Source organism: Notamacropus eugenii, chromosome 6, assembly GCF_028372415.1.
Source record: "Notamacropus eugenii isolate mMacEug1 chromosome 6, mMacEug1.pri_v2, whole genome shotgun sequence".
In the NCBI taxonomy this organism is placed as follows: domain Eukaryota; kingdom Metazoa; phylum Chordata; class Mammalia; order Diprotodontia; family Macropodidae; genus Notamacropus; species Notamacropus eugenii.
Genome location: NC_092877.1, coordinates 218,500,377 through 218,515,662, shown reverse-complemented (window position 1 = coordinate 218,515,662; position 15,286 = coordinate 218,500,377).

Genomic DNA, 15,286 nt, shown 5'->3' with positions numbered 1-15,286 from the left:
CAATAGAATAGGGAACTGTACTTTTGAAAAGTTGTTTTACTTGTGCCTAATCTATTTTTGCCGCCAGAGACCAAACGCCTATTCTTTGCCATCTAGAAGCTCATTTATACAAGAAAATTACTCCTCTGTATTGTCGTGTGTTTCTGCATTAGGCTGCCAAAACAAGATTCAAGCAGAAGTTATATCCTCATGAGTCCACTAAGGGCAATACTGATTGCCACAGTGTGTATTTTAAATTATCTAAATGTGCTCATGGCTTAATTGCATAGGGAGACCTTGTATTAACCTAATAAATATCCTTGAGGACAGAATCTCTCCCTTCTTTTCCCCATCCCTAGAGCTTAAAAAACAGTGTGCTGTGCATAGTAGGCAGCTGATAAATATTTATTGAGTTGAAATTTAGCAAATAAAAACACTGTCCTCCTAAAACTAGGATAAGAAGCATATGGCCATTTGCAAAAATGGTCTATGTCTAAGGTGGTAGAGTAAATAATATTTTTATAAATGTCATCTAACTAATTGGTATTGTATATTTATATCCTTGGTTCCTGCCAGGATTGCCAGATCCTTATCAAACCCAGGTTACATATATTTTCTTACAAGAGATTGTGAAAGCAGGACCTGAGAACATCGTTGCTGATTCATTAAATGTTACCATTTGTTCTATTTCACTCAAACAGGTTCCTGTTCTGTGTTTTATTTTTGAAGAGGGAGGAAATACTAGCCCTTTCTCCATTACATTAGATAAGAAAGAATTCCAATTTTATCTTAAATTCTATTTCCAGCCATGTATGGCCTAGATCCAGGATATGGATGTGGGAACTTGGAAAGGTTACCTATTCCTCCGCTAGGGTGTTATAAATATTAATCTTGCCACATAGGTTCTGGTTGGAGTGTGGAAGTCCAAAGATGAATGTTGGAATTTAGGCTATTAAAGTAATGGAGCTGCAGCTGTGGTAGAAACTGCACAGGTAGGCACAATGGACAACCACTAACTTGAGCAGTCATGTTAGTAGGAAGTTTTGTTAGCAAACTGGAACTGAGTCTATCCAGAACATTGCAGAACCACGACCTTCAAAGGAATCACCATCATAGTCCACATATGGCAGAGACTAAGATATAATTCCTTGGAATTTAAAGAGTAGGTTAACCACATTCTTGTTTTCAAGTGATTTCTGCAGTGATTGAGTAGCACTTGTGTAAAAAAAAATAAAACAAAACAAAACTATATTTCCACCTCAAATCCAGGAGGGGGAATTAGAAACTACAGAAAGTATGGTGCCTTCTAGTTCAGGGTTTTTTCTACTGCTTTTACACTGAATCTTATCACCATTAATGATGTAATGCTGATTGAAATAAAAAGGAATGTCATGAAATTAGACTGTTTCAATAACTTCTGAATCCTTACTGTAGATTCATTAAGGAACTTCTTTTAACAGGGCTACCATGACCACATATTCCGTCAAAATCAGTATGTTTGTCTACTGGTCCATGTATCAACAGCAAATTTACTTTAGATACATATCTACAATTTCTTCAAAGATGAAGCTATATTTGTGCATAGCTTTCAGGCAGCCAGTCAATCCCAATCTTTAGCACATGTCCATGGGCATAATGTTGATCAGATACCCATTCCTATATATCTTTGTCTGCCATTCTAGGGGCCTCCAGTTCCTTTATATAGTAGTCAAAGACGAAGAATTCAGAAAATAATTCTATGTTCTAGGAAGAACTACCTGTAAATATCATTGATCATGGTCCTGCATCTTGCTTAAGCCAAGTTTTAGGAATCTGACTCTTTTTCCCCACTTCATTGTGAGCTTATTGCTTTTGCCTCAGTTCTTTGTGAGATTTTCTTAGCCCAAAAGTTTGGCATTTTCTGTAAAATTCTATTGGAAATATCTTACCTTGTCACCATCTCAGCAAAATCATGATGTCTAGTCAGTCTAATTTGGATCTGGAGTACAAATATTTTTCCCTCTTCAGTTCTTGTATATTATGATATATCAATGCTTACAAAATAATAAAATAAGTCATAACTATAAAACTAAGTTGGAAAATCATTGATGGTCTGGGACCTGAACTAGCTGTTGAGCTTCTCAATCCCCCCTCTCATTTCTCAAGCTTTCTTTAACTTATTGGCAACTAAATATCTGTTAGTCACTCCAATTACCCCTTAGAGTCTCAATAAAATAAAATTTATATTTTTATTTTTCTTCACATATGTTATTAAATATACATGTACATATATACATATGGAGAAAGAGAGAGATTAATTATTTACTTGCTATTGAGTTATTGAAATTTCAAGGTGCTTCAGGGTCTAACAAATTTCTTATGGGTTCACTTCAAGAGTGAACTCATCCACTTCCCAAAATGCCCCCATTCATGGCCCCTCTCCCTTACGTGAAGTCTAAAATACCAGATTGTTAATGCTGGAATATGATATTCTTTCCTCCCTTTTTCTCTCTTTTTCTACTCATTTTTTTCCTGAGAAGTTCTAAGTATTGAATGGACAATGGAGTGAGTAGCCAGCTTTGATTTGTACTGCCTGATTCATATAGGACAGATACTAGCTGTGTCCAATAACCTTTTGTTGGGACTGGAAGCTCAATTCCGTGTGGACAGTCTCGGGCAGGTAAAAGTGGGACTTCTAAATCTTAGAGTCTTACGAGGCCCTCCATGAACAGCGGGGGTTCGAGAAGGTCAGACCGAGCTAGGTCGGCTAGCTCGGGTATTTCCGCCTCTCCCCCGGAGATACCTGATGGGTGGAGTCTCCCTGCCCTCGAGGTCGTCCCGGATTGGAGCACACCTAGTTACCTAACAGCACGGTATTGAGATGCAAACTGTGTGGCTGAAGATTAAGTAGGATTGAGGAAGCCTAAAAGCTCTCTTAGCACGTGTGGAGCCAAAGAGAAAAGTAGGGCTCCGCTTCTTTTCTTTTCTCTCTCCCCTCCCCCTCTCTCCCCGCTTGTACTTCTACTTCCAATCCCTTAAGCTTAGCCTCCTTAGGAAATCTCCCCCTCTTCCTCCTAAGAAAGAAGACCTCCCTGCACTTGTAACCGAAACCCTGTAATAAAGCTCAACCCCTGTTTGACTCTGGAACGTCCTTTCTCTCATACATGCATCCGGCATGGCCAGCCGAAGACCTCGGGAGGTGAGGTAAGAAAGACTCGGGTAGCCCAATACAGGCCTCTAGGCTTGGCAACCTTTCACCCTTACCCTTGCATAGAATAAAGCTTCATATTTCCCCTGTGCTCTTAATGTTGAGTGGGCCCGGAAAATGCAGCATAAGATGAGTCAATGAACTTGATGGTTATCTCAATAACTGGCACACTTCTGAATTAATGACAATTGGGCTTATTCAACTCAAACAGACTTAGAGAAGGATTCTGAAAAGTAAATTTGACCTGTATTTTTAAATAAACCTTGCCTTAGACTCCTGAAGGAGATGATCTCTCCATCATCGTTCTCTAACCCTTCTTGAGTCAGTAATCAATATCTGTCTATTTTTTATCACAAAACTAAATCAAAGATCTCCCTTAACTCAATGTACTTCACCTGGAAAAGTAGAAAGGATACTGCTCCATTTGAGGTAAGGTGTTATTTTGGAGCTGTCCTATCCAGTCAGGTCTGACACCATAAAGAAACATGATAGTGTTCATTAGAATCCCACTGAACTGCTGTTCTGGAACATGCAGGGACCAATACATGCTACATTTTTATAGTCTAGCCTGCACCTTGGTTAGTCCCTGTGAATGAACCATTTCAAATAATACATGTTCTGATCTTTTGTTAAAGGGTTTGGGGCAAAGAGGATTATTGATTAAATTAGGAATCGCTTCTTGCTCAGTAGGCTTTACAAAATACTCTCTCTCTCTCTCTCTCTCTCTCTCTCTCTCTCTCTCTCTCTCTCTCTCTCTCCCTCTCTCTCTCTCGCTCTCGCTCTCGCTCTCGCTCTCGCTCTCTCCCTGCTTCCCATCTCCCCTCATATTTTGAATGAATGGCTTACTTTTGGCAACTATCCCTTGGACTTCTATTAAGGTGGTAGAAAGGGTTTGTGGTTCCTTAGAGTGGGAACCAAACTGAACTTCAAGTCCAAGAATATCTTTTCTGTTTTGTGCTTCTTTCCTTGAAATTCAGAGACCAAAAAGCAATTTTAAGATGAGGGTTTTTGTGCTGATAGCTACTTTTAAGTTTGAGTCTAGGAGAATCTGAATTCAAGTATTGGTTCCCTAGACAGTAATGGTCACTGCAGCAAACTGCATTTGTAAAGACCAGGTGCATACTATGGATAACAGGATTAAGAAAAGTCAAGCCGTGTCTTGTCTTGACTTTAGAAAAATTAGGACTTTAAATGAGTTGCTTGAACAATGCCTATCCAAGGTGAAAGTAAAATTCTTATTCATCAATCCCACAGTGTTTCATATTTGAAGTATCAATATCAACCACCCATAATATTGCAATAGGAGCCATGAGTTACTATTTCATGTTTTAAATATGTATTAATGCTCATTTCTCAGTCTTTTGTATTTTAAGCATTTCTTTGTGGTGGAAAAATAAAAACTTATCTTGTGTCTGATATATGGTATCTACTACTTTATAAATTGAATAACTTTATAGAAGGGATTCTATTAATCCTTTTTGAAGAAACCCTAGACATGACTCGAACCTAAGTTTTGATTAAGAGATTTTCCGTGTACTTTCCAAGGTGTGTGCATAATAAATCAAAGACTTTGAGACAGACCTGATCACCTTTCTTTGAAGTCAGCCCTCCATCCATGACTTGAACTCAGTTTGTGTAATTCTAAAACTATGTTTCCTTTTGTGTGAAGAGGACACACTGCCTCCAAATACACCCCAAGTCACGAGTCTTAACTTATCTTGGCTCTGGGCTGTTAGCAGTCCATAGGGGATAGATCCATTATGGTTTCACTTGTACAAGAACAATTAAAAAGCATTCTTGTCACCCCAAAACAATCATCAAAGTTCACTATTTGTCAAGCATAAAGCAAGCCTAAATTCACCTCTTTCCTCAATTATTCCTGCATTTTCTATAAGACCTAAAAACTTCACTAGGGTTGGGATGAGCTCATCTACAATTCTACTTATTTGTTGATGAATGCTTTACTCTGGGATTTCATATCCCTTGCATCTCTGTAACCTCTTATAATATATATAAGACAGAAAACTGTTCTGCCACTGTCAGGACTAGGGGTTCATTTGTTTTATTTTGTTTTATTTTAGTTCATGAAGTAAGACTGCCTTTCCTGACCCATGAGGATCAATAGATGATTGAAAAGGAAGAATCAACAAGCTCCTATAAATAGTGTCCAAAGAAATATCCCAAGGCAGGAATCAAATGAGCAGCGGATAAGAGAGTCTACAGGTCACATTGAGAAACGCATCCAGGAGATGCCAAGCTTGTATGTCTAGACAGGAAATCATGGTGTGAATTGGAAAGCAATGGGTCCCTAATTAGGGAATGCTACACAGAGCCATGTCAGAGCAACATCAGGAGCAGGAAAGGAGGAAAATCTTTGGGGTGGTGGGGGAGGGGGTTTGTTAATGACCAGATACTTCATGCTAAGAACTTGATGGAGATATAACAAATTTTCTGTTAGAACAGTGCTGAACCTTCTCATTCTACTTGCTATACCCAATTCAATGATAACTGTCTAGCTATGGGCTCAGACAATGTATTTACTTAGATTCCCCTTGTATTCAGTTCTGTTTCTGACAATTTGAGAACACTTGCCATACTCTCCATTCTCAGACCACCATTGTTTCAGGGGTGGAGAACTTGCAACCTCAACAACACATGTGACCTTCTAGGCCCTCAAGTCCGGCCTTTTGACTGAATCCAAACTTCACAGAACAAATCCAGGAAGTTTGGATTCAGTCAAAGGGCTGTACTTGAGGCCATAGAGGGACAAGCTTGGGGCCCTAAAGGGCCACATGTAGCCTTAAGGTCGCAGGTTTGCCACCGCCGGAACATTATACATATTTAAGTGCTCACAGTTAGCTTTATAATCCTAGACTCAAGTTAGTCAAAGGGGCTTCCCATTAGTCTTTAAATTCAAGATATATGCTAGCAAAGGTCTTACGCTCCCTCCCGTCTACTTCCATATAGCATCCTAAGCTAACCTGATTTCATATTGAGGTCTAGGGAAAAGAATATTTCTTAACGTTCTCTTTTCCAACCAAAATGACCAGTATCTCAGGGAAAATATGTTGGGTTTTTATTTTCTCTTGCTTAAAAAATGTGTCCAGAGGCTAAAAAGCAATGTGAATATCCATTAAATATAACAAGCAAATATCTGTTTCTTATCTATAAAGCTTCTTGGGACTAGCACGATAGGGACTATGTAAATTTAAAAGTGCTCTGGAACGAAAATGGCTTGGAGCTTTCTCAACTTGAGCAAAGCTATTAACCCCAAGGTTCTGGTCAAATTCTAACTTGGAGAAGTATGCAGGGCCAATTTAAACCAGGACCTCTTAGTTTGGAAGCCACATGATTCACAGAGCAGAACATGCACTTGAATGCCATGTTACTGGGACTTATTGCTAGCTGACATTTCATGTGCCCCAGCAGCCCCAAAGACAAGAGGCTCAATGTTTATTCAGGGGCTTGCTATACAGAACCCAGGCATCATCTGTATCCAGTGGGTAAACTCAATTGAAACCAGAAGTGACTGAAAATGCCAGACCTCAGTGAAATGATACCTAATGTACACAGACTTCATATATATGGGACAACTGAGTCCACTTTCCTTGTATGCCCCATAATGATTGCTTGTAAGGTAGGTAAATGGCTTAGGAAGCTTACTTAGGCAAAGAGCAGAGGTAGCCCTAATAAAATCTGGACTATTAAGTGTCTAAAACATAAAGCTACTGAGTGCCTATGATGGCTCTGGAGTCCTCAGTGTCAGAGCAGGAGATTTTGATGTAGTGAAAAGAATATTGGAATTAGAATTAGTCATTCTATGTTTGTATCTTGACTTTGAAACACTATATGAGTTAAGTAACCATTGGCAGATCAACTTGTTGTTTACCTTATCTGCAAACTAGGATCGATAATATATGTATGAGTAATTTCAACCAGTCAACAAATTATATTGAGCATCAACTATGTGGTAGGACCAGAGGATACATGTAAAAAGAATGAAATCATCTGTACTCTCAAGAGTCTTCTACTCTAGGAAAAGGATACGTATACAGATGCAAAAATGTGTGTGCATACTTGGAGAAACAGAGACTCAGACGGAGATTACATAAGTACAAGATAGTTAAATATTTTATAGGTTGAGGAGGACACAAACAGTTGGGGGAGAGGATTCAGAAAAACTTCATATAGAATGTGGAGGTTAAGCTTCTTAAAAGAAAACAGCAATTCTTTAATACAGAATATATGAGAAAGGAGTACATCAAAGGAGAGGAGATGGGAAATGAATTATTGTATGAAGAAACAGGGAGAGGGCTAATTTGGCTGGGATGGAGAGGGAGAGTAAGGTATAATGCATAAATGTCATAGGATTGGTTAATGTGAGGAAGTATTCTGTAACAACAAATATGCCTTTCATATAGTGGTTCCCATGTGTCAGGCATTATGATGTCAGACTTTATAATTATTATCTTATTTGATGTTCACAAAAACCGAGGTTAAATATGAACTCAGGTCTTCCTGACTGCAGGCCAAGAGGTCTATATACCACACAACCTTGCTGCTCGTATTTATATTCTACATAAATGTCTAATGAAAGTGTTTAATCTATCTAGATCATCTACTGTGGAGTCACCCTGCTTTTGGGAGAAGATAAGCTGTGTTCTTTTACCACATAACTGGAAATAACCTCTTTCCATTGGTTAGGTGACTAGATGAAACAACATATTCAAAATAATAAAACTGCAAGAGTCATGCTCATTTTTTTTCCTGTGGTGGTGTCCAGAAAAGCTTCAAGGTCTTCTATACCCATAGCATTGATGGCAAGAATTGACTATGTCAGGAGGACAACATTTGCCCTTTTACCTTTTATCCTGTGTCTCAGAGAAACAGACTTATATTTGAGTTTATTCTAGTTCATTGTCCTTTTTAGTTTTAGGTACAGGCAGTGGAATCCCCACTGGACCTTGGTGCTCAAGTCATGATAACTTTGGAGGAAGCATTTCAGGTCAGATGTGGAAGCCAGTCAACCTGGTAGGATGGCTCTGAGAAGTCAGGCTGCCTGAGACTCAAGCCCAAGACCAGTTGGATGAGTTTGCACTTGGAGCTTGGTTAGATTGTGTTATATACCTATGGACCTAATCTTCTTTCCCTCCACAGACTTTGAGGGAGGTAGGGGGGAGAATGACTTACATCCCTTTGATATTCTTGAGAGCTGTTTCTACAACTGCTCTTACTATACCTTTGAAGTAGATATTCCTTTGCAAGAGCAAATTTAATAAGGGATTAAATGGTGCTGGGGTACAGGAGAATCCTAAAATTCAGAGAACTCACCAGTGGGGGCTGAAACCAATGGGAAGACATAGATACTCCCAAACCCTTAAGATAGTGGCATATGTGCCTTTTAAGGCAGTGGGGGTCAAGGTAGTGATGGGACCTATATAAACACAATTACAAACCGCTTTTCACACAAATAAAGTCAGATTTAAACAATTGGGGAAAAATAGCGATTGCTCATAGGTAGGCTGAGCCAAGATTAAAAAAAAATGACAATTCTGCCTAACAATTCACTTATTCAGTGCCATACTAACAAAACTACCAAAAAGTATTTTGTAGATCTAGAAAAAAATACAACAAAATTCATCTGAAAGAGCAAAAGGTCAAGAATATCAAGGGATTAATGAAAAAAAAAATACAAAGGAAGGTGGCCTAGTAATACCAGATCTCAAGCAATATTATAAAGCAGTAGTCATAACACCTATCTGGTACTAAGTATTGGCATGGTGTATGAATGGAACAGAACACAAGACACAAGCCTAATCTTATGTTTGATAAACCCAAAGACCTCAGCCTTTGGGATAAGAATTCACTGTTTGACAAAAGCTGCTGGGAAAACCAGAGAAAACAAGAGCACAAACTAAAGTACCATATACCAAGATAACGTCAAAATGAGTGTGTGATTTTCACATAAAGGGTGACCTTGTAAGCAGATTTGAAGAACAAAGAATAGTCTACTTGTCAACTCTATGAAAAAAGGAAAGAATTTATGACCTAATATGACATAGTGAACATTAGAAAATATGAAATAGATGATTTTGATTATATTAAATTTGAGAAGGTTTTATACAATTAAAACAAATGCAACAAAAATTAGAAGGGAAGCAGAAAGATAGGAAACAATCTTTATAGTAAGTATCTCTGATAAAGGTTTCATTCTCAAAGATATAGAGAATTGAGTCAAATTTATAAGAATACAAGCCATTCCCCAATTGATAAATGATGAAAAGATATGAACAGGCAGTTTTTAGAAAAATAAATCAAAGCTATCTATAGACACATGAAGAAGCGCTCTAAATCACTTTTGATTAGAGAAATGAAAATTAAAAACAACTCTGAGGTACCATACCACACTTATCAGATTGGCTAATATGGCAAAAAAGTAAAATGATATTTTGGAGAGGATGTGGGAAAATTGGAACACTAATGCATGACTGGTGGAGCTGTGAACTGATTCAACCATTCTGGAGAGCGATTTGTAACTATACCCAAAGGACAACCAAACTGTGTATACCGTTTGATTCAGCAATACCATTACTAGGTCTGTATCCCAAAGAGATCATTAAAAAAGGGAAACACACCAACAGGTGCAAATATATTTATATCAGCCTTTTTCATGGTGGCAAAATATTGGAAAGTGAAAGGATGCCCATCAATTGGGGTATAGCTGAACAAGTTATGGTATGTGAATGTAATGACATACTATTGCACAATAAGAAATTATGAGCAAACGGATTTCCAAAAAACCTGGAAAGATTTGCACAAACAGATGCAAATTTAAATGAGCAGAACCAAGGAAACATTGTACACAGAATCAGTAACATTGTGTGATGATCAGCTATAAATGATTCAGTTCTTTTCAGCAACATAATGATCCAAGATAAGTACAAAGGACTCATGAAGGGAGATGCTATCCACCTCCAAATAAAGAACTTATGGACTCTGAATATAAATCGAAGCATACTTTTCCACTTAATTTCTTTCATGTTTTTTGCTCGTTTTGATCTGTTTCTTCCTTCACAACTGTGACTAATATGGGAATATGTTTTACATGACAACACATGTATAACCTATATCAGATTGTCTACCATTTTAGGAAGAGGGGAGGGACAGAAGGGAGGCAGAAAATTTGGAACTCAAAATTTTTTAAAAAATCAATGCTAAAAATTTTCTTGACATACTGTAAGTGGGAAAAGAAATAAAATACTATTAAAAATAAAGTCAGAAAATTTTCAAAACAATATATATGATGTTGACCACAAGAAGAATGGATAGAAAGAACAGGGATGATCAGGGAAAATTATTGTCCTTTCTTAGAAAAATGAGGAGGAGAATATGCTACTTATATCAATGGGTTATCAACTAGTACATCAAACTATGAGACATTATAAACAGGTTTATCATAGTGTCATAACTCGGTTTCAGCTGCAATGGAAATTTTGGCAAGAAACCTATTCATCAATTCACTGTTCAAATGAAAAGATAGCACCCATAGACCATCCCAGTCCAAAAAGAAAAAAGCATAAGATGGTTCTGTGTTGTGTTTTTAAAGCCTAAAGGCTCTTGAAGGTGATAGGGGGCCCTATCTTTTTCTTCCCTAGTGTTTTCCTTTAAATTTTTGTATTCATGTTAACTAAATTCAATGGATGAACAGGTAAAATTAATGAGCAGAGCTGTAATCTCTCAGGGAAATCTTAAAGGTGCATTTGAACACAATCACAGAGAGCCCAAACTGAAATACATTATTTCCCCCCCAATCATGGCTGGTGATTTAAACTTCCTCAAGAACAATGTTCTTTGAAAGAACAAAAAAGGCCTTCTGTTCACTCTTGCTTCACATCTGAATATGACTGCTACACAGTCGCGCTAAATGAAATTTGTCATGCATCCTTAACCAGATGGATTTTGATTTTCTGTTGTGGAAAAGTAGTCATCCGGTGTTTGCATAGAGGGGCTCATATTTAGAAGGAACAAAGAGCCCTGGGCCCTTAGGAGACATAAACCTCACTTGTCTTGCCTTTCTTATGAAAACAGAGAGGTAGATGAGGACTGGATAGTCGTAACTGTACAGAAAACTACCATTAAAAGTTCAAACTGCTTTGCTCTATCACCAAATAGCATGTACTCATTAATAATCTATTCCCATACTGACCATAAAACCTAACTGGGATTGAACAGTACAGTGCCCTACCAGTCCAAAGGAGAAAGCCATGATCTTAATAGAGACATAGCTGGCATACCTGTTTTCTAAAGAGAATTAGCAATGCCTTCTGTATGTAGGAGATGAAGAAATTAAAAAAACAAAAACAAAAACAGGTGGCTATGTGACCTGCCCCCGGTAATAAGAGCTCATTACTTGGAAAGGAGAATCTAATACTCATTGCTTCAGGGTTTTCCACTCCAGACCTCTTCCAATGAGCTACAGTACCAAAAGAGATGGAGGTGATGGACAGTGACAACAAAAAAATTGGAATCTAATAATAATGATGATATCTCATATTTAATAAACTAGCACTGAAGTTTATGGTGTGCTTTCCTAAGAAATGAAGTTTCTAAATTTGCAAAAAAAAGGATTTAATATCCCTTAAAGTTAGCAAATATATCATAATATTACTCAAATAGTTATACCAGTTAAATATCTATTTTGGTATAGTTAATTGGAATAGAGGAGGAAAAAAGGGATATTATCTATGTATGTTATTTTCCATCTTTTAGGAAACAATGAATCTTCTCTAGATTTTTCAATTCAACATCCATTTATTATGCAGTATGCGAAGATACTATGTTAAATACTGGAGATAAAAGACAAAAATGACAGAGATTCTGCCCTGGAAGAGCTTTCTTTCTACAGAGAGATGCATAGCATGTACACAGCTGATATAAACTTAAGGTGATTTTAGAAGAAAGGAGGCATTATCCGCTAGGGAGATCAGAAGGGTTTTTCACAGGGCAGATTTCCCCTGAGCTGGACCTTAAAGGATTTTAAAAAGTAGTAAAGAACGAATATGTTACTCATGAGCAAAAATTTTAGCAAATACACAGAGACAGGAGATGACATGACTATGGCATGCGGCTGGAACATGTCACGAATGGTATGAGATAATACTAGAAAGCTACAATCAGATTATGGAGAAACATAAATGTCAGCCATAGAAGATTATATTATATATTAAAAGCAATAAGAATGAAACATCACTTAATTTTTTTTTATATATATATATAGGCAGTCTTGCCTGCTTGCAAAACACTTTCTAAAACATTCTCCCACTTAGGCATCACTATGACCTAGTGGGGTAGGCAGGACATGTATTAAGATTCTTGTTTTCTAGATAAGTAAGCTACATTTCAGAAAAGGTAAGGAATTTTTGCTAGGTCACATAGCATTTAGGGGCTATATCCAGACAAAACACAGGTCACCTTTATGTTAATACCCCATATCACTCTGCCCAATTCTCCTTTTGTATTGACTAACAATGCACTGTACCAATCCCTCCAGAATTTTAGGGGGAGAAAATATCATATCAAAGGCCTTTTATGATCTCTGCACAAGGTGTGCACCAAAAATTTTATGAAAATATGCATAATAGATGCAGTCCTATGCAGGATATAACAAGGCATTGAACAAGGAATCCAGTTTCTCAAATCATATTTTTTATAAAATAAACGTTTAAAATAATTCTTTTGAGAATATCATCCTTAGAGGGAAAACTAATTCCAGTGTAAGTTTTATTATGTTTAAATGCCACATGACAATAAAAATCATGCTTTAAATGACTATGTATATGTATATGTATCTATATATGTGTATACATATATTTGTGTATATATATATATACGTACACACACATATATATATATTTAAAATTATACACATACATAATTTTTGAGGTACAGAGAGGTTCTTTTATAGAGAGTGTCCATTTTTTTTTTGTTTCCCTTCCCCATCTACCCCCAACAATTTAATATTGCCAAGTCAAATGGAACACCAAAGAAAAAAATGAAAACATACAATTAATCTTGAACCTTGTTCCATTTAGACATCTGTAACTTCAATACTATCTTCTTGGTCTCCTAGAAAAGAATAAGGGCATTGCAATTCCCCAATGTAAAGGTTTTATAAGAAATTAGCAATAAAGGAAGAAATAAAATTCAATTCTCTCAATTTTCAAGACAGTGATCTAGCCCTTCTTGCTTTAGGAGTCAAAAGTATTTCCCTGACACTTTTGAGGGGCAAGGATAATTGGGGTGGAGATAAGTGGTATTAGATTTTTCAAATTTTGTAATCCTTTGAGCACTTATTTTAGAAAGTTAATTAACATTTATAAAAAGTATATATGTTTCATGACCATAATTTTATTTTATTCCTTGTTCTTGCAGTTCATTTTCAAGAATGTTACATTTTATCTTGACCTTTTCCTTTATTATATTCTTGTGATGAGCTCATCAGCATTCTTTTAAATAAAATACCATTTTTATCTGATTCTCTTAAAAGGCTGCATAATTAGTAATGCAAATTGTAAGCTTGAAACCTTGGAGATGTGTTAGCCTTTTTCAAGTATTTATCCTTTGAAGCATTCAAAATAACATATTGACAAAGGTGTATGCTTTACTGTAGCTCTTACAAAACATCTGTGATATGGTTGTTGCTATAGTAACTGCTTTATTAAACATTAAAATTAATAACTTTGAAAATCATTTATACTAAAATGGAAATGGAAAAAAATCTGAACTTTATAAATGCAATGCCATAGGAAAATACCACTCAGAGGGCAGCAAAGTCTTGTCTGAGAGATAAGCAGGGAAGTGTCATGCCAGTTGTTAGGGAGAGGGATCATCACTTGATGACCTCAAAATGTGTGGCATGCATAGCCTCTTAATACTTTATGAGAGCTGGCCAGGCAGCTGTGTCCAGGGCCGGCCTAATTCTTAAGACTTTAGGCATTCTCCATTCAACCAAACCCTTTGACTATATAACTTCACTTGCCAGATTTTGATTTCTCAGGAAGAATTAAACCCACAAATGAGAGACTTAAACAAAACAGGTGTTTCTTTTTTTACACAGGACCTATGCAAGTCACTGTATGTGCTTTTTTAGATGAAATTTCTAATAGGAAGAGAATATGGGGAGATCTGTCTGTGAGTAAAGACAACATGTTGTGAATCCCTTTGTCAGGAACTTGATGAACAGAAGTGGAAATGAGAGAGGAAACATAGGTCTGAATTATGGAATGAGGGATAAGGGGGGAAGTAGAATAAGCAAAAAAGCATTTATCAAGTGCCTACTATGTGCTGTGTACTCTGCAAAGTTCTTTACTAATATCATCTCATTTGATCCACACAAGAAAAACTGTGATGTAGGTACTAGGATTATCTCCATTTTTCAGTTGAGGAAAGTAAGGCTGACAGAAGCTAAATGATTTCTCCAGGGCCACGCAGTTAATAAGCGTTTGAGAACAGACCAGAAATCAAGTCTTCCTGACTCCAGATCCAGAAAACACTCTAATCACTGTGTCATCTAGCTCCCTAGGGGGTATAGGAGGCTGAAAAGTATTAAATACTAATTAAAATAAAAGCCTAAAAACAAAATTTATGAGTGCCTTGAACAGAATGGAGAATAAGAAGTGGGAGAGCGTTTCTGATTATTTTTCAGTTATGCCCAACTCTTCCTGACCCCATTTGGGGTTTTCTTGGTAAAGAGATGGAAGTGATTTGCCATTCCATCTCCAGCCCATTTTACAGATGAGGAAACTGAGGCAGACAAGATTGAGTGACTTGCTCAAGGTCACATAGTTATTAAATGCCTGAGGCAGGCTTTGAACTAAGGAAAATTGAGGATTCAGATCCTGCGCTCTATCCACTATTCCACCTAGCTGCTAGAGAGTTTGTAACCAGTATTCAATTAGAAGTGAAAGTCTTATTGAATTGAGACTTTTGTTTGGATGAGGTTCTAGTAAAATATAATCTAAAAATGCAGTGAAAAGCGTATATGATTTCATATTCAGATTTTTATTTGTCTGTTACTTTAGAGGGGGTAAATGGAGCAAAATGTTACTACTTGAAAGAACT